This window comes from Dendropsophus ebraccatus, chromosome 11 (genome assembly GCF_027789765.1).
Source record: "Dendropsophus ebraccatus isolate aDenEbr1 chromosome 11, aDenEbr1.pat, whole genome shotgun sequence".
In the NCBI taxonomy this organism is placed as follows: Eukaryota; Metazoa; Chordata; class Amphibia; order Anura; family Hylidae; genus Dendropsophus; species Dendropsophus ebraccatus.
Genome location: NC_091464.1, coordinates 94387259 through 94413911, shown reverse-complemented (window position 1 = coordinate 94413911; position 26653 = coordinate 94387259). Strand labels below are relative to the sequence as shown.

General features: G+C 43.5%; 1 protein-coding gene and 1 long non-coding RNA gene across 3 annotated transcripts in view; both read left to right on the top strand.

The window, feature by feature from the left end:
- Positions 1-26653, top strand: part of LOC138768201 (uncharacterized) — an 860246-nt gene that overhangs the window by 650912 nt on the left and 182681 nt on the right. The window lies entirely within an intron of this gene.
- Positions 1-26653, top strand: part of IGSF11 (immunoglobulin superfamily member 11) — a 168830-nt gene that overhangs the window by 3324 nt on the left and 138853 nt on the right. The window contains exon 1 of one of the 2 annotated variants that reach the window (XM_069946349.1): positions 11737-12074. The exons of the other annotated variant lie outside the window; for it this stretch is intronic. The gene's annotated coding sequence lies outside the window, so the exon portion shown is untranslated. Of the gene's footprint in view, positions 1-11736; positions 12075-26653 lie in introns of those variants that run through there. 2 annotated transcript variants of the gene reach the window in all.

Genomic DNA, 26653 nt, shown 5'->3' with positions numbered 1-26653 from the left:
TCACCTGCGACCCTAGCGCCCCGTGGTCACCTGGGACCCTCACACCCCGAGGTCACCTGGGACCCTCACACCCTGAGGTCACCTGGGACCCTCACACCCCGTGGTCACCTGGGACCCTCACACATGGGCGTCCATTTTGTATACAGGGACACTGAGTCAGGTGACTCCTTGTTATGAGGTATATTGGGGTCTCTGGTGAAGCCCCCTATGATGATCTGATGGGGCAGGTTCAGCAGTCTCCCCCATGTGGGGCCTCTACAGTACAGACGTATCCTAATGGTGACTACAGACGGGCCCGGTATCCCCGGTAACCTGAGGACGGTGCCGGCAGATTGGGGTCTACATCAGGGGTCTAAGTGCCGGACCCCCGGCTGGGCTCCAGGCATGATGGGATTATGGTCATATAGACCCCCCTGGTGTAAAGGATATACAGGAAGGAAGAACCTCAGGGTACAGGGAGCAAAAACCTATCGGGGTGTAGTGTGTAAGGATGGAGGGGAAAGCATGGTGGGGGACAGCATAGTGGGGGGTCAGGATGGTGGGGGGGCAGGATGGTGGGGGTCAGGGTAGTGGGGGGCAGGATAGTGGGGGGCAGGGTAGTAGAGGGCAGGATGGTGGGGGACGCTGTTGTCCTGAACTCTATGGAAAAGGTTTACTGTCAGCACAATGGTGAACTACAGCGCAGTATGTGCGGAGAGGAAGGAGATCAATAAGTCTCATCAGATCTATAACACTAAGTACTAGGGTCTCCAGGATAGTGACACGCTGACACTCGGGGTACAGGATAGTGATACTCGGGGTACAGGATAGTGACACCTGGGGTACAGGATAGTGACACTTGGGATACAGGATAGTGACACTCGGGGTACAGAATAGTGACACTTGGGGTACAGGATAGTGACACTCGGGGTACAGGATAGTGACACTTGGGGTACAGGATAGTGACACGGGGTACAGGACAGTGACACTTGGGGTACAGGATAGTGACACTCGGGGTACAGGATAGTGACACGGGGTACAGGATAGTGACACGGGGTACAGGACAGTGACACTTGGGGTACAGGATAGTGACACTTGGGGTACAGGATAGTGACACGGGGTACAGGACAGTGACACTTGGGGTACAGGATAGTGACACTTGGGGTACAGGATAGTGACACGGGGTACAGGATAGTGACACTTGGGGTACAGGATAGTGACACTTGGGGTACAGGATAGTGACACTTGGGGTACAGGATAGTGACACTTGGGGTACAGGACAGTGACACTTGGGGTACAGGATAGTGACACTTGGGGTACAGGACAGTGACACTTGGGGTACAGGACAGTGACACTTGGGGTACAGGATAGTGACACTTGGGGTCCCGGCGTTCTCCACCTATGGGACGTGTGATGGAGCCAGAGCTGTTCCCTGCACAGTGTGTTCTAGTTGCGGTGATTTATGGGGCCCTCGGGGGGCGCTCTCCTCGGCTTCTCCTAATTGGGTTGGTAATTTAGTTGCTGCTCAGTAATGAGTCAGGTGGTTAAGGACCATTGCAGACAGTGACAGCTACTCGATAAGAGAGAGAAGCCGCTCAGTGATGAGACGGCCGCCACTGAGTCAGCACGTCCGCCCCGGCCGCAGGCAAAGGGTTAATGTCCTGGATTAATGAGCCTGGTGGCCAGAGAGCCTGCACCACCCGCAGGGGCCTGATGGGGAGACCCCGCCACCAGCTCAGGATTCCCCAGACTTTGTGTCCTTACTGAATATTCTAATTAACCCTTTAAAGCGAATGTACCGTCAGTGCATCATAGAAAAAGAATGGGATGGCGGTCTACTACTGGGCTCCGGCCGCTCGCTCCATAGTGTGCTGTGGGGAGTTCTGATGCGGGTGCGCACGGATACGCCAGCATCAGAACTCTGCGACCCTAAAGATCATCCGGCCAGGATAATCTTTTCAGAGACCGGCTGTTCCGTGACCCGGACGGGTGACGGAACGGCCGGTCTCTTACACTGTGCGAATATGGCCTTTATTTGTATCTAACATTCATTTTTATAGTCTGATGGTAGAGGAGACCCCAGTGATGTCATCAGTCGCCCCCCAATGACTAATCAGAGTTGTAAGTTCTATGCAGAATCCAATAATCTAACCACATGCAATATAGAGGGGTCTGTGCGGGGGAGGGGATGTTACAACCCCTGTGGAGACCACATTATGGAGACTGAAAGAGTTGTCATATTCCCATCCTGGCCATTTGGTTATGTATGGAGACCATAAGAGTTGTCATATTCCCATCCTTGCCATGTTACAATGTATGGAGACCAGAAGAGTTGTCATGTTCCCATCCTGGCCATGTTAAAATGAATGGAGACCAGAAGAGTTGTTATAATGTATGGAGACAAGAAGAGTTGTTATATTCCTAATCTGGCCATTTGGTTATGTATGGAGACCAGAAGAGTTGTCATATTCCCATCCTAGCCATGTGGATATACATGGAGACTAAAAAAGTTGTCATATTCCCATCCTGACCATGTTATATTGTGTGGAGACCAGAAGAGTTGTCATATACCCATCCTGGCCATGTTATAATGTATGGAGACCAGAAGAGTTGTCATATTCCCACTCTGGCCATGTTATAATGTATGAGGGCCGGGGTTAGGGAACATATTACACTTTATACTCTGATTATATTCATGGAGATTGCGGTAATTTCTATGCGTCCCTAGTACGGTAACATAATGGATGTGGCAGCACTAACAATGGCGGGTGGAGGGGATAGAGACGGTCAGCGCTGCCATCCTCGCCCGCCGGCTGACAGATTATCAGACATTACCTAATTAAGCCGCCACTTACCGCCACCTCCTCTGGGAGCGATATCTTCTTCACGTTGGCTGGCGGCTCCCGGATTCTTACAAGGAGCCTTTAAGTCTTAATCTGGTCTCATTAGTAGCGACCTATTATACTGTCCTTTATAAGAGTCCCTGTAATAAGCCCCGACCACCCCCCTCTGCCGCAGCCACCTTTCTACGCGGCTCCGGGATTCCTGCCACCTCAGCCATTTCTTAGAGCGTCTTCACTTCTTCTTGTGCATCCGGCTCTGTCTGTGGATGAGACTCTTGTATCTTCCTGGGAAAGCTGGGTGCCAGCATGGCAGGCATGGGTCCCTAATGGTGTCATATCTCCAGGCAATGGCCGACCAGTCCCATCCCCCCTTATTACATCCCCAGAAGTTCTCTTCCGTGCTGCACCCCTTCTCTGGATGGCACTGCCTGGACCATAAGACTTCCTCCTAAAATTCACAGTATTTAAAGGGTTTGTCCGGGTTTATAAAACATGGCTGCTGTTTTTTGTTAGCTTAAATAACCCATTTAAGCCCTGAACACATTTTACCTCCAAGCAAACCAATCTTTACTAAACATGGTCGTCAATGCATCACTTATTCCTTTATGTTGGCTCATATACTGGCTGGATGACAAGTTAAAGGGGTTCTCCGGTAAAAAAAAAAACTTATTTTAAATCAACTGGTTTCAGAAAATTATATCAATTTGTAATTTATTTCTTTTTTTAAAAAATCTTAAGACTTCCAGTACTTATCAGCTGCTGCATGTCCAGCAGGAAGTGGTGTATTCTTTCCAGTCTGACACAGTGCTCTCTACTGCCACCTCTGTCCATGTCAGGAACTGTCCAGAGCAGGAGAGGTTTTCTATGGGGATTTGCTGCTGCTCTGGACAGTTCCTGACATGGACAGAGGTGGCAGCAGAGAGCACTGTCAGACTGGAGAGAATACACCACTTTTTGCAGGACATACCGCAGGTGATAAGTACTGGAAGACTTGAGATTTTTAAATAGAAGTAAATTACAAATCAATATAACTTTGTAAAACCAGTTGATTTGATGAAAAAAAATCGTTGAGGTACCCCTTTAATGGAGCTTCATATATATTCGCTGAGCCAACACAAAGGATTGATCCCTAAACCTCAGCGATCAGCTGTACGTTGTCTCTACAGTGGCCTCTACAGGTAAGGTTTAGTATTACATGCTGGCCATTAACATGAATGAATTCCCATAACGGTGCTGGAGGAGCCCCACCATGAGACGTCCATGACCTAATAGAGAACATGGAAAGATCTGTGTATATAAGAAAGTCCAGGGAACCTCACAGAAATAATGGCAGAACATCACTGAGTGTTCCCATAAACTGTGGAGGAATTGTACATTGTGTCTGGTGGCGGGCTCGGCCGGCGGGCTTGGCCTGCTCCTGTCTGGCACACTCTGTCAATTCTCCTCTGCAACAATACTCTTCATATTTCATTGTATCAATGAAGCACTTAGATATGGAACAAGTGTCAGACCTCAGAAAATGGGGGTAGTCACAGACGTCTGCAGAGAAAATAATGGGGATAATAGAGGTTGTGGTACTGAATGACATATATTATAATAGAAGATGCTCGTACAGAAATCAGAGCAGCAATCCATTATCACAAGTACGTATCAGATGCCGCTACAGCTTCACATTGTCCTTGACTAATATAATGACTTGTGGCTGAGCTCCAACCCAGCACAGAGAACAGGAGAAATTAAAGGGCAACTCTAACTGCAGCTGATATTAACAGCAGTGATATAATAACCATCTGTGAGTAACAAAGAACAGACACTATATTACTTACCTTTCCTTAAATTTATTTTATAAATGTATTATATTTCTTAATGTCCTTCCCATCATTTCTCAGGATGGAGCATCATTTACATAACCTGTGTACCTGAGCTCACTGTCACTACTCGCTGAGTAACTACTGTAATACTACTACTACTACTATAATACTGCCCCCTATATACAGGAATATAACTACTATAATACTGACCCCTATATACAAGAATATAACTACTATACTACTACCCCCTATATACAAGAATATAACTACTATAATACTGCCTCCTATATACAAGAATATAACTACTATAATACTGCTCCTATATACAGGAATATAACTACTATAATACTGCTCCTATATACAGGGATATAACTACTATAATACTGCTCCTATATACAGGAATATAACTACTATAATACTGCTCCTATATACAGAGATATAACTACTATAATACTGCTCCTATATACAGGAATATAACTACTATAATACTGCTCCTATATACAGGAATATAACACTGCTCCTATATACAGGAATATAACTACTATAATACTGCCCCCTATATACAGGGATATAACTACTATAATGCTGCCTCCTATATACAGGGATATAACTACTATAATACTGCTCCTATATACAGAGATATAACTACAATACTGCTCCTATATACAATAATATAACTACTATAATACTGCCCCTATATACAGGAATATAACTACTATAATACTGCCCCCTATATACAAGAATATAACTACTATAATACTGCCTCCTATATACAGGAATATAACTACTATAATACTGCTCCTATATACAGGGATATAACTACTATAATACTGCTCCTATATAAGAATATAACTACTATAATGGTATACGTATGGTGAGAGTTCCGGCCGGCACTAACTACAAGGTACACCCAATGTGGGAAACCCGGGACTGGAGTATATGGCACACAAACTGTATCCAAACCGTGGAGCGGCGGTGCAGAGACAAAAAAGGCAGGATAAATGAACAAGGATCAAGAAACAGAGTCTCGCACTCACCGGACTGAAGATGCAAGTGGTTTATTTCCGATACATCAGAGTAGGCTAGGCGGGGAGAGGGGAGATGGTGAAGCAGGTGTGTTCAGCAGGAGCAACAAAATGTTTCACGCCTACAGAGGCGCTTCGTCGGGCTAGGAACCATTCCTAGCCCGACGAAGCGCCTCTGTAGGCGTGAAACATTTTGTTGCTCCTGCTGAACACACCTGCTTCACCATCTCCCCTCTCCCCGCCTAGCCTACTCTGATGTATCGGAAATAAACCACTTGCAGCTACAGTCCGGTGAGTGCGAGACTCTGTTTCTTGATCCTTGTTCATAACTACTATAATACTGCTCCTATATACAGGAATGTAACTACTATAAGGCTGCGTTCACACTACGTATATTTCAGTCAGTATTGCAACCAAAACCAGGAGTGGATTAAAAACACAGAAAGGCTATGATCACACAATGTTGTAATTGAGTGGATGGCCGCCATTTAATGGCAAATATTTGCTGTTATTTTAGAACAACGGCTGTTATATTGAAATAATTGCAGTTATTTACTGTTATATGGCGGCCATCCACTCAATTTCAACATTGTGCGAACAGATCCTTTCTGTGTTTTTAATCCACTCCTGGTTTTGGTTGCAATACTGACTGAAATATACTGACTGAAATATACGTAGTGTGAACGCAGCCTTATACTGCTCCTATATACAGGAATATAACTACTATGATACTGCTCCTATATACAAGAATATAACTACTGTAATACTGCCCCCTATATACAGGAATATAACTACTATAATACTGCTCCTATATACAGGAATATACTATAATACTGCTCCCTATATACAGGAATATAACTACTATAATACTGCTCCTATATACAGGAATATAACTACTATAATACTGCTCCTATATACAGGAATATAACTACTATAATACTGCTCCTATATACAGGAATATAACTACTATAATACTGCCCCTATATACTGTACAGGGATATAACTACTATAATACTGCTCCTATATACAGGAATATAACTACTATGATACTGCTCCTATATACAAGAATATAACTACTGTAATACTGCCCCCTATATACAGGAATATAACTACTATAATACTGCTCCTATATACAGGAATATACTATAATACTGCTCCCTATATACAGGAATATAACTACTATAATACTGCTCCTATATACAGGAATATAACTACTATAATACTGCTCCTATATACAGGAATATAACTACTATAATACTGCTCCTATATACAGGAATATAACTACTATAATACTGCTCCTATATACAGGAATATAACTACTATAATACTGCCCCTATATACTGTACAGGGATATAACTACTATAATACTGCTCCTATATACAGGAATATAACTACTATAATACTGCTCCCTATATACAGGAATATAACTACTATAATACTGCTCCCTATATACAGGAATATAACTACTATAATACTGCTCCTATATACAGGAATATAACTACTATAATACTGCTCCTATATACAGGAATATAACTACTATAATACTGCTCCTATATACAGGAATATAACTACTATAATACTGCTCCTATATACAGGAATATAACTACTATAATACTGCTCCCATATACAGGAATATAACTACTATAATACTGCTCCTATATACAGGGATATAACTACTATAATACTGTCCCCTATATACAAGAATATAACTACTATAATACTGCTCCTATATACAGGGATATAACTACTATAATACTGCTCCTATATACAGGGATATAACTACTATAATACTGCTCCTATATACAAGAATATAACTACTATAATACTGCTCCTATATACAGGTATATAACTACTATAATACTGCTAATATATACAGGAATATAACTACTATAATACTGCTCCTATATACAGGAATATAACTACTATAATACTGCTCCTATATACAATAATATAACTACTATAATACTGCTCCTATATAATAATATATAACCGCTATACTATAGATGAGTTGGTGGCTGTGATGGGCGGGGGTGCAGCGGGTGTTACATCCTCTATGTGATATTATTACGGTCTTCTCTATGTGATGGATTATTGGAGGGAAGTGATCCTGGATGTTTGGAGGTTCCGTTTCCTCGGTGACGGTGAATCACGTTGATCCATCAGATATTCCATACGTTATTTTTATTGCCGCGCTCCCCGACGCCGCTGCTGTCAGATTTGGCAGATGATTTCCGTGCGGAGCTCTGGTGTAATTTTCGCTGTTATAAACACTGTCACTCTGATACGGAACACCCCGAAATAGGATTTGGCTGCTGTTGGGTGTTTGGGGGAGCATTTCCCTGTGTATAATGTGTCACACAGCCCGTCTGCCTGATGGAGTGAGAATTATACTGCCCGTACGCCCGCCCCTCCTCATAGCTCTCATAATATCGTTTTATAGTCTATATAATGGACAGTATATAAACCAGGAGATATATATATATACTTTGGTCACTTCCTTGGATCCTTTCAGAATATTATTGGTTGTGATTGGTAATTGGTCAATCAAGTCATCCCTATTAGGGTGGTATTACACGGAACGATTACCGTTTGAAAATCGTTAAATCGCTTGAAATTTGAGCGATAATTGTTTAGTGTAAAGCAGACAGCGATTAAACGACCAACGAGAAATCGTTGGTTGTTTAATAGAATTTGGACCTATTTTTATTGCTGATTGTTCGCATGTAATAAGCCGTCGTTTGGTCATTTTGCAGTAGCGGCGAACGCAGTGACGACGACAGGACGAACGCAATAACAATCATAAGTAACGATCATCTATCCATGTAATTGGGTGAACGATTTCAGGTCATTTGCCATAGCGGTCGTTTGAGTTCGTTTATCATTGATCCTCGAAAAATAGCACCCTTAGAGTGTAATGACATCATAGAGGGGAGACCCCCCACCGCGGGCCCCTGACATCATAGAGGGGAGTCCACCAACCCCAGACCCCTGATATCATATTGGGGAGTCCCTCCACCCGAGCTTCTGACATCATAGAGGGGAGTCCCCCCACCCTGGGCCCCTGACATCATAGAGGAGAGTCCCCCCACCCTGGGCCCCTTACATCATTAAGGGAGTCCCCACCCTTGAGCCCTGACATCATAGAGGGGAGTCCCTACCCTTGGCCCCTGACATCATAGAGGTGAGTCCCCACCCTGGGCCCTTGACATCATTAAGGGAGTCCCTCCCACACCGGCCCCTGACATCATAGTGGGGAGTCCCCTCCACCTTGGGCCCCTGATATCATAGAGGGGAGTCCCCCCACCCTGGGCCCTTAATATTATAGAGGGGAGTCCCCACCATGGGCCCCTGACATCATAGATGCGAGTCCCCACCCTGGGCCTCTGACATCATAGATGCGAGTCCCCACCCTGGGCCTCTGACATCATAGATGCGAGTCCCCACCCTGGGCCTCTGACATCATAGATGGGAGTCCCCACCCTGGGCCTCTGACATCATAGAGGATACTCCTCACCCCAGACCACTGACATCATAGAGGGGGGTCCCCCCATCCTGGGCCGCTGATATCATAGAGCGGGGTCCCTCCATCCTGGGCCCCTTCTCAGTGGCTCCTGGTCTTTGTATCACTTGGTCGCCCATTCATCTGGATGACTGTATTGTGGGAGGGATGCGACCAGGAGAGACAACCTCTGAACTCAACCATCAGAATTCTGAATGCTGCTCTGGAGGTGATTGAAATGTAAGATGAAGCTAAACATTGGATTTTATAGAAAAAGCAAAACTGAACATCAGTAAGTCCTAAGAGTGACAGGTGATGTGTATAACATGGATGATCTGGTGGCGGCACTACCTGTCAGCGTGGGATGCAGCAGGCAACAAGTGAGCGGTCCGTTCTGGAAGTTAATAAGGAAACATTAAACGTGAACTCCAGAGAAAAAAGTTACACAGATTTGGAAATTACTTCTATTTAAAAATCTTCAGTCTCCCAGTACTTATCAGCTGCTGAATGTCCTGCAGGAAGTGGTGTATTCTTTCCAGTCTGACACAGTGCTCTCTGCTGCCACCTCTGTCCATATCAGGAACTGCCCAGAGCAGCAGCAAATCCCCATAGAAAACCTCTCCTGCTCTGGACAGTTCCTGACATGGACAGAGGTGGCAGCAGAGAGCACTGTGTCAGACTGGAAAGAATACACCACTTCCTGCAGGACATACAGCAGCTGATAAGTACTGGAAGACTGGAGATTTTTAAATAGAAGTAAATTACAAATCTATATAACTTTCCAACACCAGTTCCTCTCGAGTTCCCCTTTAAATACTGGAAGCTAAATGGATCTGAGAGACATGGTAGTGCAGTGTCTTACTGGGGTTATAGGTTGTGCCTCGCACTGGTGCAGGTGAGGCCGGTAACCCTATGGTCATTTCCTGATGAGACTGCAGAGTAGGAGCCTCCTTTATACCTCCTCTAGCACTAGTCTTCTCTTGGATCCCAATGCCGCTCCCCATAAGACCCTGGCTATTTCCCACCGTCTCGGAGTAACCTTGTCTGCGCCATTTCATCAGCCTAATGTCTCTCCCCAGGAATATTCCTTTAATGACTCTATTGATAAATGTTCGGAGCCGTCGCTTTCACTATCTCGCATTACGTTTCAGTAAAAAAAACTATTGTTTTATATTTAATAAATGAGATTAAGGATATTTGGGGGCTCGGGGCGGTGGCGGGGGGCGCCTCCTAATCAACCCATCATGGACTCATAATTGAATTTCCTCAAACTGGCACAAGAAAATAAGAGGGAGGAATCCCGCTTCCTCATCCTGGAGCCGCTCGCTCCTAAAGTGCCATGGTAGTGAGCTGCCACTAGGGGCATCAGTCTTTTCTCTGCATTTTCTGGGGGTATTTTTGGTCCATCTTGCACCTCTTATATCCAAATACGGGTTCTTTGGATCCCATGTCATGTGTCTCAGACGTAACCCTATTGAAGTGTAGTCTGGTCTCCTTCCCTGTCTCCAAGTTTGATGACATCATCATGCTCTCCTCATGTCCCTGTCTACAAGTGTGATGACATCATCATGCTCTCCTCATGTCCCTGTCTACAAGTGTGATGACATCATCCTCTCCTCCCCTCATGTCCCTGTCTACAAGTGTGATGACATCATCCTCTCCTCCCCTCATGTCCCTGTCTACAAGTATGATGACATCATCATGCTCCCCTCATGTCCCTGTCTACAAGTGTGATGACATCATCATGCTCCCCTCATGTCCCTGTCTACAAGTGTGATGACATCATCATGCTCCCCCCCATGTACCTGTCTACAAGTGTGATGACATCATCATGCTCTCCTCATGTCCCTGTCTACAAGTGTGATGACATCATCATGCTCTCCTCATGTCCCTGTCTCCAAGTTTGATTACATCATCATGCTCTCCTCATGTCCCTGTCTACAAGTGTGATGACATCATCATGCTCTCCTCATGTCCCTGTCTACAAGTGTGATGACATCATCATCCTCTCCTCCACTCATAGCTCTGTCTACAAGTGTACCATCATCATCCTCTCCTCCCCCCATGTACCTGTCTACAAGTGTGATGACATCATCCTCTCCTCATGTCCGTGTGTACAAGTGTGATGACATCATCCTCTCCTCATGTCCCTGTCTACAAGTGTGATGACATCATCATGTTCTCCTGCCCTCATGTCCCTGTCTATAAGTGTGATGAGATCATCCTCTATTCCCCTCATGTCCCTGTCTATAAGTGTGATGACATCATCATCCTCTCCTCATGTCCCTGTCTACAAGTGTGATGACATCATCATGCTCTCCTCCCCTCATATCCCTTTCTATAAGTGTGATGAGATCATCCTCTATTCCCCTCATGTCCCTGTCTATAAGTGTGATGAGATCATCCTCTATTCCCCTCATGTCCCTGTCTATAAGTGTGATGACATCATCATCCTCCCCTCATATCCCTGTCTATAAGTGTGATGACATCATCATGCTCTCCTCCCCTTATATCCCTGTCTATAAGTGTGATGAGATCATCCTCTATTCCCCTCATGTCCCTGTCTATAAGTGTGATGACATCATCATGCTCTCCTCCCCTCATGTCCCTGTCTATAAGTGTGATGACTTATGTCCCTAGTTCTGGGACTTATATCTCCACGGTGACGTCATAGATGTGGCAGGTCCTGGCAGGGCTCCAGGCAGATATGTCGGCTGATGTCATAGACCGGAGGTTACACCGCTGAAGCTTTCTTCCCATCTGTAAGCACAGAACCATTGTTGAAATTTAGGTGTCGCCGTGACAACAAGAGTTATACGGCGGCCATATTGGTTTCCACCCATCTATTCCAGAATTGGGGACTTGTGGGAAATATAATTATATGTTCATAAAGACTTAAAGGTCTGGAAATAAAGAGGTAACTGGATATTATAGAGTTAATCCTGTAATACATATGTAAGCGTGGAGTCAGCTTCTTACCCGTAGTAAGCGGCGGCGGTGGCGCCACTTTACTGTGATCGCTAATCAAAACAATAGGGTGTACGGTGCGCTCTCAGCTCATCCGGGCCCTTGAAGCGGTTTTACACCTCGCAGTCTTCAGTTCCTGACGCCTTCGACGGCAGACAATCTCCGATCTGGCATTGGGTTGCCATGACGATACTAATAATGGTTGAGGTATTACTCAAAATAGTCTTGTGTCTGAACACCGCTATTTAAGTATTCAGCGCAGTCAGAGGAAGATGACTTTCTGACAAAAATGCCCGTGCGGCACAAATAATAATAATTCACACGCTTTCTTTTCTTTACAGTAAAGTGTTGGAGCAAAAATTTCAACTTTAAGTTGGAATTTACAAGTTTTAAGGTGGAATTTACAAGTTTTAAGGTGGAATTTTAGCACACTTTGTTTTGTGATTGCTCATTACAGACTGAGATACACAGATATTTATGGTTTTACACAGACATTTTGGTAAGTGAAGTGATTTCCATATATGTTAGAAATGACTGAAGTGACAGTGTTAGATACATACAGTATAGAAGTAAACGCATAGGTTTATAGCTGCCTATCCCCCATACAGATGAGCTGTGCTCCTGTGTTCTCAGTGAACGAGGGTTAGCTGCTAAATGGCAACAAAATAATCGGCCCTTGAAATTGAACATAACCCCATTTTGCCCCAGTATGTACCATTGGTGAGAGTGGGGGCGCTGTACACACCAGTGCTGTTCTCAGTCCTTTTCCCACCTGACATTCTTTGACAGATTCTGTGGTGCGGGGGGGGGCGAATATTGTTGGACATCTTTTATACCCTTTACGGTCAAGCGTGGTCAAGTACTCGCATCACAATGAGCCTGGTACTTAGGGTGCGGTAATGGGGGCTCCGCCACTGCTTTTTATCCCATGCCGGTATGTACGGCTCACGAGGGCTCCATCACACGAGGGCTCCATCACACGAGGGCTCCATCACACAAGGGCTCCATCACATGAGGGCTACATCACACCAGGGCTTCATCACATGATGGCTCCATCACACGAGGGCTCACAAGGTCTCCATTACACGAGGGCTCCATCACACAAGGGCTCCATCACACAAGGGCTCCATTACACGAGGGCTCCATTACACGAGGGCTCCATCACACAAGGGCTCCATTACACAAGGGCTCCATCACACGAGGGCTCCATCACACGAGGGCTCACAAGGTCTCCATTACACGAGGGCTCCATCACACAAGGGCTCCATTACACAAGGGCTCCATTACACAAGGGCCCCATCACACAAGGGCTCCATCACACGAGGGCACACGAGGGCTCGGGTCCGTCACACGAGGGCTTATAAGGGCTCCATCACACGAGGGCTCCGTCACACGAGGGCTCTGTCAGGCGAGGGCTCCATCACACAAGGGCTTATAAGGGCTCTGTCACGCGAGGGCTTACAAGGGCTCCATCACACAAGGGCTCCGTCACACGAGGGCCCCATCGCACGAGGGCTCCGTCACGCGAGGGCTCCGTCAGGCGAGGGCTCCATCACACCCCAGCACCGGGGATCATTCTGCAGTAATGATGTATATGTGGACTTGGCTTGTAATATTCTGCGCTCGGTCGGGGTAATCTCTGCAGCGGGAGCGGCGCGGCTCATTATCACATGATTGTGCCGGAGTTTAGCGCAGAGATAAAGGTCGATCTATCAGACTCGGCTTCTCTGTTTTTCTGGCATTTAATTCCTCCAGAGAAACACTTGACTAGACGCCAGCTCATCCGCCACATTGGATGCCACATTTTTTGACTCGTCTTTGTTCTTGTCATAATGAAATCTTTTCATCGGCGCCTCGGTAAGAATTAGAAATGTGCTAATTGCCCAATCAGAAGAGCCGGCGCTCTGTACTCGGCCGGGGAAGCCACGCAAGGGGTTTTGTCCGGGAGCCGTCCTGCAGAACAAATTAGGAAAGAAATTTTTTTTTTATTAAACTGTGCGAGATGGAGCGGCCCTGACATAGATTGTGTAGTGTCAGTGTTATCCCATGTAACCCCCGGGGGGATGTGACACATCCTACAATAGAGAACCACAGCCATGCTTCTTAGAATCCTCCATTCAGGATAGAATATGGCTTATAGGATTGATGGGACATATAGGATTGATAAGACATATAGGATAGATGAGACATATAGGATAGAATAGTACATATAGGATAGATAGGACATATAGGATAGATGGGACATATATGATAGATAGGAAATATAGGATAGATGGGACATATAGGATAGATGGGACATATAGGATAGAATAGTACATATAGGATAGATAGGACATATAGGATAGATGGGACATATATGATAGATGGGACATATAGGATAGATGGGACATATAGGATAGATGGGACATATAGGATAGAATAGTACATATAGGATAGATGGGACATATAGGATAGAATAGTACATATAGGATAGATGGGACATATAGGATAGAATAGTACATATAGGATAGATGGGACATATAGGATAGAATAGTACATATAGGATAGATAGGACATATAGGATAGAATAGTACATATAGGATAGATGGGACATATAGGATAGAATAGTACATATAGGATAGATGGGACATATAGGATAGAATAGTACATATAGGATAGATAGGACATATAGGATAGATAGGACATATAGGATAGATGGGACATATATGATAGATAGGAAATATAGGATAGATCGGACATATAGGATAGATGAGACATATAGGATAGATGGGACATATAGGATTGATGGGACATATAGGATAGATAGGACATATAGGATAGATGAGACATATAGGATAGAATAGTACATATAGGATAGAATAGTACATATAGGATAAATAGGACATATAGGATAGATGGGACATAAAAGATAGATGGGACATATAGGATAGATGGGACATATAGGATAGATAGTACATATAGGATAGATGGGACATATAGGATAGATGGGACATATAGGATAGATAGAAAATATATGATAGATAGTACATATAGGATAGATGGGACATATAGGATAGATGGGACATATAGGATAGATGGGACATATAGGATAGAATAGTACATATAGGATAGATGGGACATATAGGATAGATAGGACATATAGAATAGAATAGTACATATAGGATAGATGGGACATATAGGATAGATGGGACATATAGGATAGATAGGAAATATAGGATAGATGGGACATATAGGATAGATGGGACATATAGGATAGAATAGTACATATAGGATAGATGGGACATATAGGATAGATGGGACATATAGGATAGATGGGACATATAGGATAGATAGGACATATAGGATAGATGGGACATATAGGATAGATAGGAAATATAGGATAGATGGGACATATAGGATAGAATAGTACATATAGGATAGATGGGACATATAGGATAGATGGGACATATAGGATAGAATAGTACATATAGGATAGATGGGACATATAGGATAGATGGGACATATAGGATAGATGGGACTTACAGGAGAAATGGGACATATAGGATAGAATAGGACATAGAGGATATATAGGATAGAATAGGGTATATGGGACATATAGGATAAAATACGACATATAGTATACAATAGAACAGAAAGGACAGAAAGGACATATAGTATACAATAGGACATAAAGGATAGGCTATTGTCATGAACTGGTAAAATTCTATAAGCAAACCAGTGTCCCCAAATCCTAAGGATACCAATGTGCCCGAACCGAGGATACTAATGTACCCGAACCCTGAGGATACTAATGTACCCGAACCCTGAGGATTCTAATGTACCCGAACCCTGAGGATACCAATGTACCCGAACTCTGAGGATACTAATGTACCCGAACCCTGAGGATACTAATGTACCCGAACCCTGAGGATACTAATGTACCCGAACCCTGAGGATACTAATGTACCAGAACCCTGAGGATACCAATGTACCCAAACCCTGAGGATACCAATGTACCAGAACCCTGAGGATACTAATGTACCCGAACCCTGAGGATACTAATGTACCAGAACCCTGAGGATACTAATGTACCCGAACCCTGAGGATACCAATGTACCCGAACCCTGAGGATACTAATGTACCAGAACCCTGAGGATACCAATGTACCCAAACCCTGAGGATACCAATGTACCCAAACCCTGAGGATACAAATGTACCCGAACCCTGAGGATACTAATGTACCCGAACCCTGAGGATACAAATGTACCCGAACCCTGAGGATACAAATGTACCCGAACCCTGAGGATACTAATGTACCCGAACCCTGAGGATACTAATGTACCCGAACCCTGAGGATACTAATGTACCCGAACCCTGAGGATACTAATGTACCCGAACCCTGAGGATACTAATGTACCAGAACCCTGAGGATAATAATGTACCAGAACCCTGAGGATACAAATGTACCCGAACCCTGAGGATACCAATGTACCAGAACCCTGAGGATACAAATGTACCCGAACCCTGAGGATACAAATGTACCCGAACCCTGAGGATACTAATGTACCCGAACCCTGGGGATACTAATGTACCCGAACCCTGAGGATACTAATGTACCCGAACCCTGAGGATACTAATGTACCCGAACCCTGAGGATACTAATGTACCCGAACCCTGAGGGTACTAATGTACCCGAACTCTGAGGATACTAATGTACCCGAACCCTGAGGGTACTAATGTGCCCGAACCCTGAGGATACCAATGTACCCGAACCCTGAGTAAAGCAGTGTACCTAAAGCCTCTGGATGCCAGTGTACCCGAACCCTGAGGATACTAATGTTACAGAACCCTTGGAATACTTATGTAACTATATTAGTGGCAGCTTCTTTGATGTAATAACCCAGTATATAAATGATGTAGCTTCTGTCTTATGCCCTGAGCCTCCTACAGAAAACCTGTTCCCCACTTGATACCAATGGGATTATTATCATTTAATTTACCAAAAATGACTCCTTTTCCCAGAAAAGCAGCTGTATACTCTTGTCCACTAGGTGTCTCCCTTCCCTGCAGTCTGCCCTCCATTGCCTCTTGTTAGGAGATTTCTGTCTTTAGTAGAAAACACTGCAAGATGAGCTAATAATGTGGGGTTGGGGCCTAACATGTGCTATGTGCAGAAGAGAGAAAGGAGACTGGGTACCTGCAAGCTGGAGTCCTTAAGAGAATCCACAGTGTCCCAGAAAGGTAAATCATTTATTTTTAGTTCATGATAGGATACTCAAATAAATTCTATACACAAGTATATATAATAAAATAATCTCTTTACTAAGCCATGTTTTCTTCTCTGTATATGCAGAGAAGCAGTTCAGAACAGTTCGGAGGAGCTCTTATAAGGACAAAGCCATTAGGGATTGCCTAGTGGTAGCATCTGTAAAATAGCAGCCCAGTGTATAAATGATGTGCTCTCCTCTCGTATACTCTGAACATCCTAAAGCCCCCCCCCCCAAAAAAAAATAAATAAAATAATAATAATTAAATAGATTATATATATATATAACTTTGGCCACTAGGTGTCTCCTTTCCCTACAATCTGCTATCCACTTCCTATTGTTAGGGGAATTCTGACTCCAGTAACAGACACAGCAAGACAGAAATGAAGAAGTGGGGGCTGAGCTTAGCATGTGCTATGTGGAAGAGAAAGAAAGACTGTGTACCTGCAAGCTGTAATTGTTCTTTAGAGAAGCCGCACTGTCCCAGAAAGGTAAATCAGGTATCCTAAGTTGATTATAGGATGCTTATATCAACAAATCCCTACTGAATAATCTCTTATGTAGACAGGTAGACACCACTCAGTAGGTAGTATTGGATTCTGGTGTATAATGTAATGTGAATGGTAGCTGGGAGAGCTGTCTCAGGGGAGAGCTGTCTTTCCACACCTGTATATTTGCTATGAGCATTGTGATTGTTAATATTGACCCTTTCATGGCCGATGGCTCCGGTGACTGAACTTTCCGCAGACACGTCTCTAGATGGATTACATCCAGTATTTTTTTCTTTTTGGCCGTGCATCTTATGGCGTAGATCCTGAGCTCCTGAACATGATTAATGTCTCCGCCGCCTCCTCGCTGTTTGCCACTGGATTATGCTGCCTTGCACTTTGCAGACCTGATTGTGAATTTCGCATCTTCCATATACTCCACCTGCATTAGGCTTTCCCCTGAGTTCAGCAGGTCTCCATCTGGGGCCAGGCCCTGACCTGCAGCCGTCCCTTTGTTCTTTGTTAATGAAATGATGATATCTGGCAGCGGTCCCAGGGTATCCTGACTCCCACCTATCAATCTCGGCCCGCTGTCCCGGACACCTATGGCCTCCCTAAAGCTGTGTCCACACAACTTTTTATATTGGCCGTAGTTTTTGGATGCCTGTCATTTTGGTCTGAAAATATGGCGGCATTATGCAAATTACGGCCATAATTTACATAATACAGACATTGACTCCAAATTGACGTTGTGTGAACAATGTCAGGATAGATTTGGTTCAGGGATACACGGCATCCGTCTTATACCTTTACCGTGTACTTCAAGGGGCATCCTAACTGGGACTATAAAAACCTGACGCTTTTTCCACAAAAAGGGTTTGGAAATTTTTGCATCTAAAATAACATAAAAAAAGTAAAGTTTGCAAACAGTTTTTCTTAAAGTGTATCCTGCAGTTTAGTGTCTACAGCTTCTCAGCAGACCTATGTGTCTCCATAGTTACAGACTACAGTCAGTCCCGGTGTGTAGTCAGAGGTTGCAGTTATGTGTGAACCTTTGTGTACATCGGCCGATACACATGAACCTAGGGATAAGCTGAGCGTGCAAATGTTCTTAATGAGGAAAGCCATTGCCAGACAGCTCTGACAGCAGCTTATCTCCCCAAGGACAAAAAGAATCAGGTACATGAAATCTAACATGCTCAATCCCTCTCTCCCTTGATCTTTTAAGATAGGACCCCCCCACACACACTTGCTATACATGTTAGATGGTCTAGGAGTCCTGCAACAGTCAGGTTCAGCCAACTTATATCTCAGGTGTATGGTCTTTACTCCTTGCCTTTTGCCCCCTCTTCTTAAAGGGATACTCCAGTGAAAATCTTTTTCTTTCAGATCAACTGGTGTCAGAAAGTAACATAGATTTGTAATTTACTACTATATAAAAATCTCAAGTCTTCCGGTACATATCAGCTGCTGAATGTCCTGCAGGAAGTGGTGTATTCTTTCCAGTCTGACACACTGCTCTCTGCTGCCACCTCTGTCCATGTCAGGAACTGTCCAAAGCAGGCGAGGTTTTCTATGGGGATTTGCTGCTGTTCTTGACAGTTCCTGACATGGACAGAGGTGGCAGCAGAGAGCACTGTGTCAGACTGGAAAGAATACACCACTTCCTGCAGGACATACAGCAGCTGATAAGTACCGGAAGGCTGGAGAATTTTAAATAGAAGTAAATAACAAATCTATATAACTTGATTATGACCCCCATTATCTAATAGAAAGTTGGAGAAAGTAGAACTTTTTTTTTTTATGTGAACCTATCTATAGTGATGCTGGGTTACAGGGTGGACCGGTCTTTTTCTCTGGGTTTAGTCCCGGGGTTAGATAACCCTTTAAAAGAGGAATGGGGAAGTTTCGTCCCTCTAGCTGCTTTGGGCTGTCCAGGCATGATGGGAATTGTAGTTCTGCAACAGTTGGAGGACAGAAGGTTTCCCATCCTATACTGTATATAAGTGCAGTTACCAAATGGACTCTCTTAAAGGGGGAAAATGTTGGTAATAAAGGGGTAGTCTCATATTCAAAACTTTTTAGCCATAGAGAAAAGGATCATTGTGATCATCATCTGATGGGCTATCACCATAACACGTCTTCCCCTTTAAGGCTATGTTCACACAACGTGAACATCCGGCCGTTCCGTGACCCGGCCCGGATCATCACGGCCGGTGCTTAAGTACCGGCCGGATGACCTGTCCGGCCGCAGAGCTCTGATGCTGGTGCATCAGCGCGTGCCCGAATCAGAGCTTCCCCCTGCACACTATGGAGCGAGCGGCCGGAGCCGCTTGCTTCATAGTGTGAACTGACAGGGTTTCCTACGGCCGCAATTCATGTTCACGCATCATTTTTTCAGCTCCTTTTAAAATGACGTCCATTATTTTGAGTCAGAAATAACGGACGTTATTTAGCAGCCTGGCCTCCCCTTAGTGCACTGACGGGTATTTGCACATTATTATTATTATTATTTTTTTTTACGATGATGTAAAACTTTTTATTATTATTATTATTTATTTTATTTTTTTTAATTTATAATTTTTATTAGTTTTATAAACTTCACATACAAAATGGGCAGCACAAAATGCCCAAAATAACATATAACCAAAAACATCAAATAAGCAGAAACGTAGAGATTAAATAATATATCATACTAAGATTATATAATAAAGAGAATTATAAGAAAGAAAATTATAACAAAGAAAATCAGAACATACTCGCAAGATAGTGTAGAAGCATTGCACTTGGTACAGTACAGATCACATGATCCAACTCATGAAGTGGGACTTTCCACTGGAGGGCTACAAGTCGAAGCAAGATAAAAGGCACAAGTGAAAGGGCCTGGGGCAAGTGGCTAGGGGATCTAGTCATTTTATGAAGAAAAAGATTGGTTAACAAAGACTGGCAATATATCTATAGGAGGGGTGGAGCGATAGAGATTCCATTTTTCCCAACGTCTCTGCACATTTGGTAGGGACCCCAGTCTGGTTGAAAAACGCCCGTTTTTCAATGCATGGTGTGCATTGGACATCCGTCTTCCCATTGACTCCAATGCATTGCCATTGCAGTCAGTTAAATCGCGGCAAAAACAGATGTTTTTTTAAATAGCGAAATCGGACAATTTTTCTCCATTTTTGACGTTGTGTGAACATAGCCTGTCAGTTATTTGCGGCCCCGTACGGGATCCCGGCTGGAGCATATACGATGTGTATACGCTCCAGCCAGGATCCCATTGAAAGTAAGGCATTGTTCCACCGTGCCAAAAGTACAGCCATTGTTGCCATCGGCAACAACAGCCGTACTTTTACGTAGTGTGAACATAGCCAAAGGCGAATTCCCAGCCGAATTCCCCCTCATCCGCACTAAGAACGGCAGCAGATAGATCCCATCGGGACTTGTACTGTCGTAGTATTTATGGCTTCTCTCTCGGCCGTGTAACTTCCGACTTCCCCCAGTAAGACCATCTCCTCGCAGATCCTGAAGGAACGGCTTTCTCCTGCCCCCCGGGCGGCTCCTGCTTATTCCTGCCTCTGTACGCCTCCGGCAAACATGTCTCAGTGAGTCCTTAAAAGGCTTCATGCCGATCGCCGGGCTGTTTACGTGACAATTAGAGTCGCCTCACGTTAACTCTTCTCGACTGGTGGAAGGCGTCAAGGAACCTTTTGGGTTTGTAAATGGGTTTAGCTTGGGGGGACATTAAAGTTAGTGTGTGTGTGTGTGTGTGTGTGTGTGGGGGGGGGCCCTGATTGTGCACAATATATTTCTACATTTCTCCCAGGATAAAAGACCAGCGGCATCTATTAAAACCTCCGCCTGCAGGTGAACAGGGGACCAGGAAGCCGCACAGTCACCATCCGGGAGAGGGGACATAATCCGACCCTAATTATTTCCATCCAATCTTCACACATAATGACAATATAGCCGAGGAACGGGGGGTTATATAACACCTCCGAATCACGAGGCTGCATAGACTGCGGCGCAGTATCCTACTTACATCTCATTTCACCAAATAAAGGACTAGAGAGTAAATATCTGATTAGCTGCTGCTTCCAATATGACTTTGCCTTCTCTGTGGTTGTTTATGTGATGGCCACTGGGGGCGCTGTATCTAGAATGCTCAAATAACAGTGACAAGGTATATTATTATACCTGGATATTTTAAAGCCGCTACAGTCACTATTTATCGGAGCACCAAGAAAAGGGTGACAATGGGAAGAGCCACATGCTGAGCTGTACATTGTATGTGATCTACTGAGAGGAGGGGGCATGCCCTGCAAGACTATAACTACTATAATACTGCTTCTATATACAGGAATATAACTACTATAATACTGCTACTATATACAGGGATATAACTACTATAATACTGCCCCCTATATACAGGAATATACTAGTATAATACTGCCCCCTATATACAGGAATATAACTACTATAATACTGCTTCTATATACAGGAATATAACTACTATAATACTGCCCCTATATACAGGAATATAACTACTATAATACTGCCCCTATATACAGGAATATAACTACTATAATACTGCTCCTATATACAGGAATATAACTACTATAATACTGCCCCCTATATACAGGAATATAACTACTATAATACTGCTCCTATATACAGGAATATAACTACTATAATACTGCTCCTATATACAAGAATATAACTACTATAATACTGCTCTCTATATACAAGAATATAACTACTATAATACTGCTCATATATACAGGAATATAACTACTATAATACTGCTCCTATATACAGGAATATAACTACTATAATACTGCTCCTATATACAAGAATATAACTACTATAATACTGCTCCTACATACAGGAATATAACTACTATAATACTGCTCCCTATATACAAGAATATAACTACTATAATACTGCTCCTATATACAGGAATATAACTACTATAATACTGCTCCCTATATACAGGGATATAACTACTATAATACTGCTCCCTATATACAGGAATATAACTACTATAATACTGCTCCTATATACAGGGATATAACTACTATAATACTTTTGGGTCTGGTCCTGTGGCATGGGGGTCGCAGGGCCGTCCCATGGCCCCCGTTCCCTGGCTGTGCACGCCTGCGGGGTTGGTGGCCACTGACTGGCACGGTGTGGACTTAGTGTAGGGACCCATGTGTATCAGATACCGGCACGAGGTACATGGGGCAGTATGGCTTGATCAATTCATACACAAAATTCTGATGTGTTTTTTTTTTTTAGCCTAGCGGCACTAGTATCAGCCATAGGTGTGAGGTGAAGCACTCTGTTTCTTCCCTGAACCATAACTACTATAATACTGCTCCTATATACAGGAATATAACTACTATAATACTGTCTGCTATATACAGGAATATATCTACTATAATACTGCTCCTATATACAGGAATATAACTACTATAATACTGCTCCTATATACAGGAATATAACTACTATAATACTGCTCCCTATATACAAGAATATAACTACTATAATACTGCTCCTATATACAAGAATATAACTACTATAATACTGCTCCTATATACAGGAATATAACTACTATAATACTGCTCCTATATACAAGAATATAACTACTATAATACTGCTCCTATATACAGGGATATAACTACTATAATACTGCTCCTATATACAAGAATATAACTACTATAATACTGCTCCTATATACAGGAATATAACTACTAAAATACTGCTCCTATATACAGGAATATACTACTATAATACTGCCCCTATATACAGGAATATAACTACTATAATACTGCCTCCTATATACAGGAATATAACTCCTCTATATATTATAGTATTGCCACATGGGTATAATAAACCACCATAGTAGTGCCTTCTGAGAACAGATATTTAATTGCAGTGTCTGTTTCCTTGCTGTGTAGACAGCTAGATGTTGTGTATTTGGAGACATGTAAGTAAGGCTCCAGGCTCTGTGTGGCGGTGTAGGGGTACAGCAGGATTTCGGCAGTGTGCGGTAATAACCATTAGTCGTGTGTCAGGGCGGCGGCTCGTACTCTGCAGTTTCAGGATTATACAAGAGAAGGAAGAAAACAAAAGGAGCAGAAATAGGATTTTATCTATAATTTATCCTGTAAAACAGAGGTTGCTCAGAATAAATATATATATATATAAATATATATATATATATATATATATATATATATATACATACATCCCCTGATAGACACTGCCTACTATACAGTCATATCTATAGTAATGAGAGAGCTGCAGAACACTCATCTTATTAGTGATGGATAGGCTGTATTCTCAGTGATGTCACTGATCTCTAGTGATGGATAGGTTGTATTCTCAGTGATGTCACTGATCTCTAGTGATGGATAGGCTGTATTCTCAGTGATGTCACTGATCTCTAGTGATGGATAGGCTGTATTCTCAGTGATGTCACTGATCTCTAGTGATGGATAGGCTGTATTCTCAGTGATGTCACTGATCTCTAGTGATGGATAGGCTGTATTCCCAGTGATGTCACCGCTGATCTCTAGTGATGGATAGGCTGTATTCTCAGTGATGTCACTGATCTCTAGTGATGGATAGGCTGTATTCTCAGTGATGTCACTGCTGATCTCTAGTGATGGATAGGCTGTATTCTCAGTGATGTCACTGATCTCTAGTGATGGATAGGCTGTATTCTCAGTGATGTCACCGCTGATCTCTAGTGATGGATAGGCTGTATTCTCAGTGATGTCACCGCTGATCTCTAGTGATGGATAGGCTGTATTCTCAGTGATGTCACCGCTGATCTCTAGTGATGGATAGGCTGTATTCTCAGTGATGTCACCGCTGATCTCTAGTGATGGATAGGCTGTATTATCAGTGATGTCACCGCTGATCTCTAGTGATGGATAGGCTGTATTCTCAGTGATGTCACCGCTGATCTCTAGTGATGGATAGGCTGTATTCTCAGTGATGTCACCGCTGATCTCTAGTGATGGATAGGCTGTATTCTCAGTGATGTCACTGATCTCTAGTGATGGATAGGCTGTATTCTCAGTGATGTCACTGCTGATCTCTAGTGATGGATAGGCTGTATTCTCAGTGATGTCACCGCTGATCTCTAGTGATGGATAGGCTGTATTCTCAGTGATGTCACTGCTGATCTCTATTGATGGATAGGCTGTATTCTCAGTGATGTCACTGATCTCTAGTGATGGATAGGCTGTATTCTCAGTGATGTCACTGATCTCTAGTGATGGATAGGCTGTATCCTCAGTGATGTCACCGCTGATCTCTAGTGATGGATAGGCTGTATTCTCAGTGATGTCACTGATCTCTAGTGATGGATAGGCTGTATTCTCAGTGATGTCACTGATCTCTAGTGATGGATAGGCTGTATTCTCAGTGATGTCACTGATCTCTAGTGATGGATAGGCTGTAATCTCAGTGATGTCACCGCTGATCTCTAGTGATGGATAGGCTGTATTCTCAGTGATGTCACTGATCTCTAGTGATGGATAGGCTGTATTCTCAGTGATGTCACCGCTGATCTCTAGTGATGGATAGGCTTTATTCTCAGTGATGTCACTGATCTCTAGTGATGGATAGGCTGTATTCTCAGTGATGTCACCGCTGATCTCTAGTGATGGATAGGCTGTATTCTCAGTGATGTCACTGATCTCTAGTGATGGATAGGCTGTATTCTCAGTGATGTCACTGATCTCTAGTGATTGATAGGCTGTATTCTCAGTGATGTCACTGATCTCTAGTGATGGATTGGCTGTATTCTCAGTGATGTCACTGCTGATCTCTAGTGATGGATAGGCTGTATTCTCAGTGATGTCACTGATCTCTAGTGATGGATAGGCTGTATTCTCAGTGATGTCACTGCCGATCTCTAGTGATGGATAGGCTGTATTCTTAGTGATGTCACTGATCTCTAGTGATGGATAGGCTGTATTCTCAGTGATGTCACCGCTGATCTCTAGTGATGGATAGGCTGTATTCTCAGTGATGTCACCGCTGATCTCTAGTGATGGATAGGTTGTATTCTTAGTGATGTCACTGATCTCTAGTGATGGATAGGCTGTATTCTCAGTGATGTCACTGATCTCTAGTGATGGATAGGCTGTATTCTCAGTGATGTCACTGATCTCTAGTGATGGATAGGCTGTATTCTCAGTGATGTCACCGCTGATCTCTAGTGATGGATAGGCTGTATTCTCAGTGATGTCACTGCTGATCTCTAGTGATGGATAGGCTGTATTCTCAGTGATGTCACCGCTGATCTCTAGTGATGGATAGGCTGTATTCTCAGTGATGTCACCGCTGATCTCTAGTGATGGATAGGCTGTATTCTCACTGATGTCACTGATCTCTAGTGATGGATAGGCTGTATTCTCAGTGATGTCACTGATCTCTAGTGATGGATAGGCTGTATTCTCAGTGATGTCACTGATCTCTAGTGATGGATAGGCTGTATTCTCAGTGATGTCACTGCTGATCTCTAGTGATGGATAGGCTGTATTCTCAGTGATGTCACTGATCTCTAGTGATGGATAGGCTGTATTCTTAGTGATGTCACTGATCTCTAGTGATGGATAGGCTGTATTCTCAGTGATGTCACCACTGATCTCTAGTGATGGATAGGCTGTATTCTCAGTGATGTCACTGATCTCTAGTGATGGATAGGCTGTATTCTCAGTGATGTCACCGCTGATCTCTAGTGATGGATAGGCTGTATTCTCAGTGATGTCACTGCTGATCTC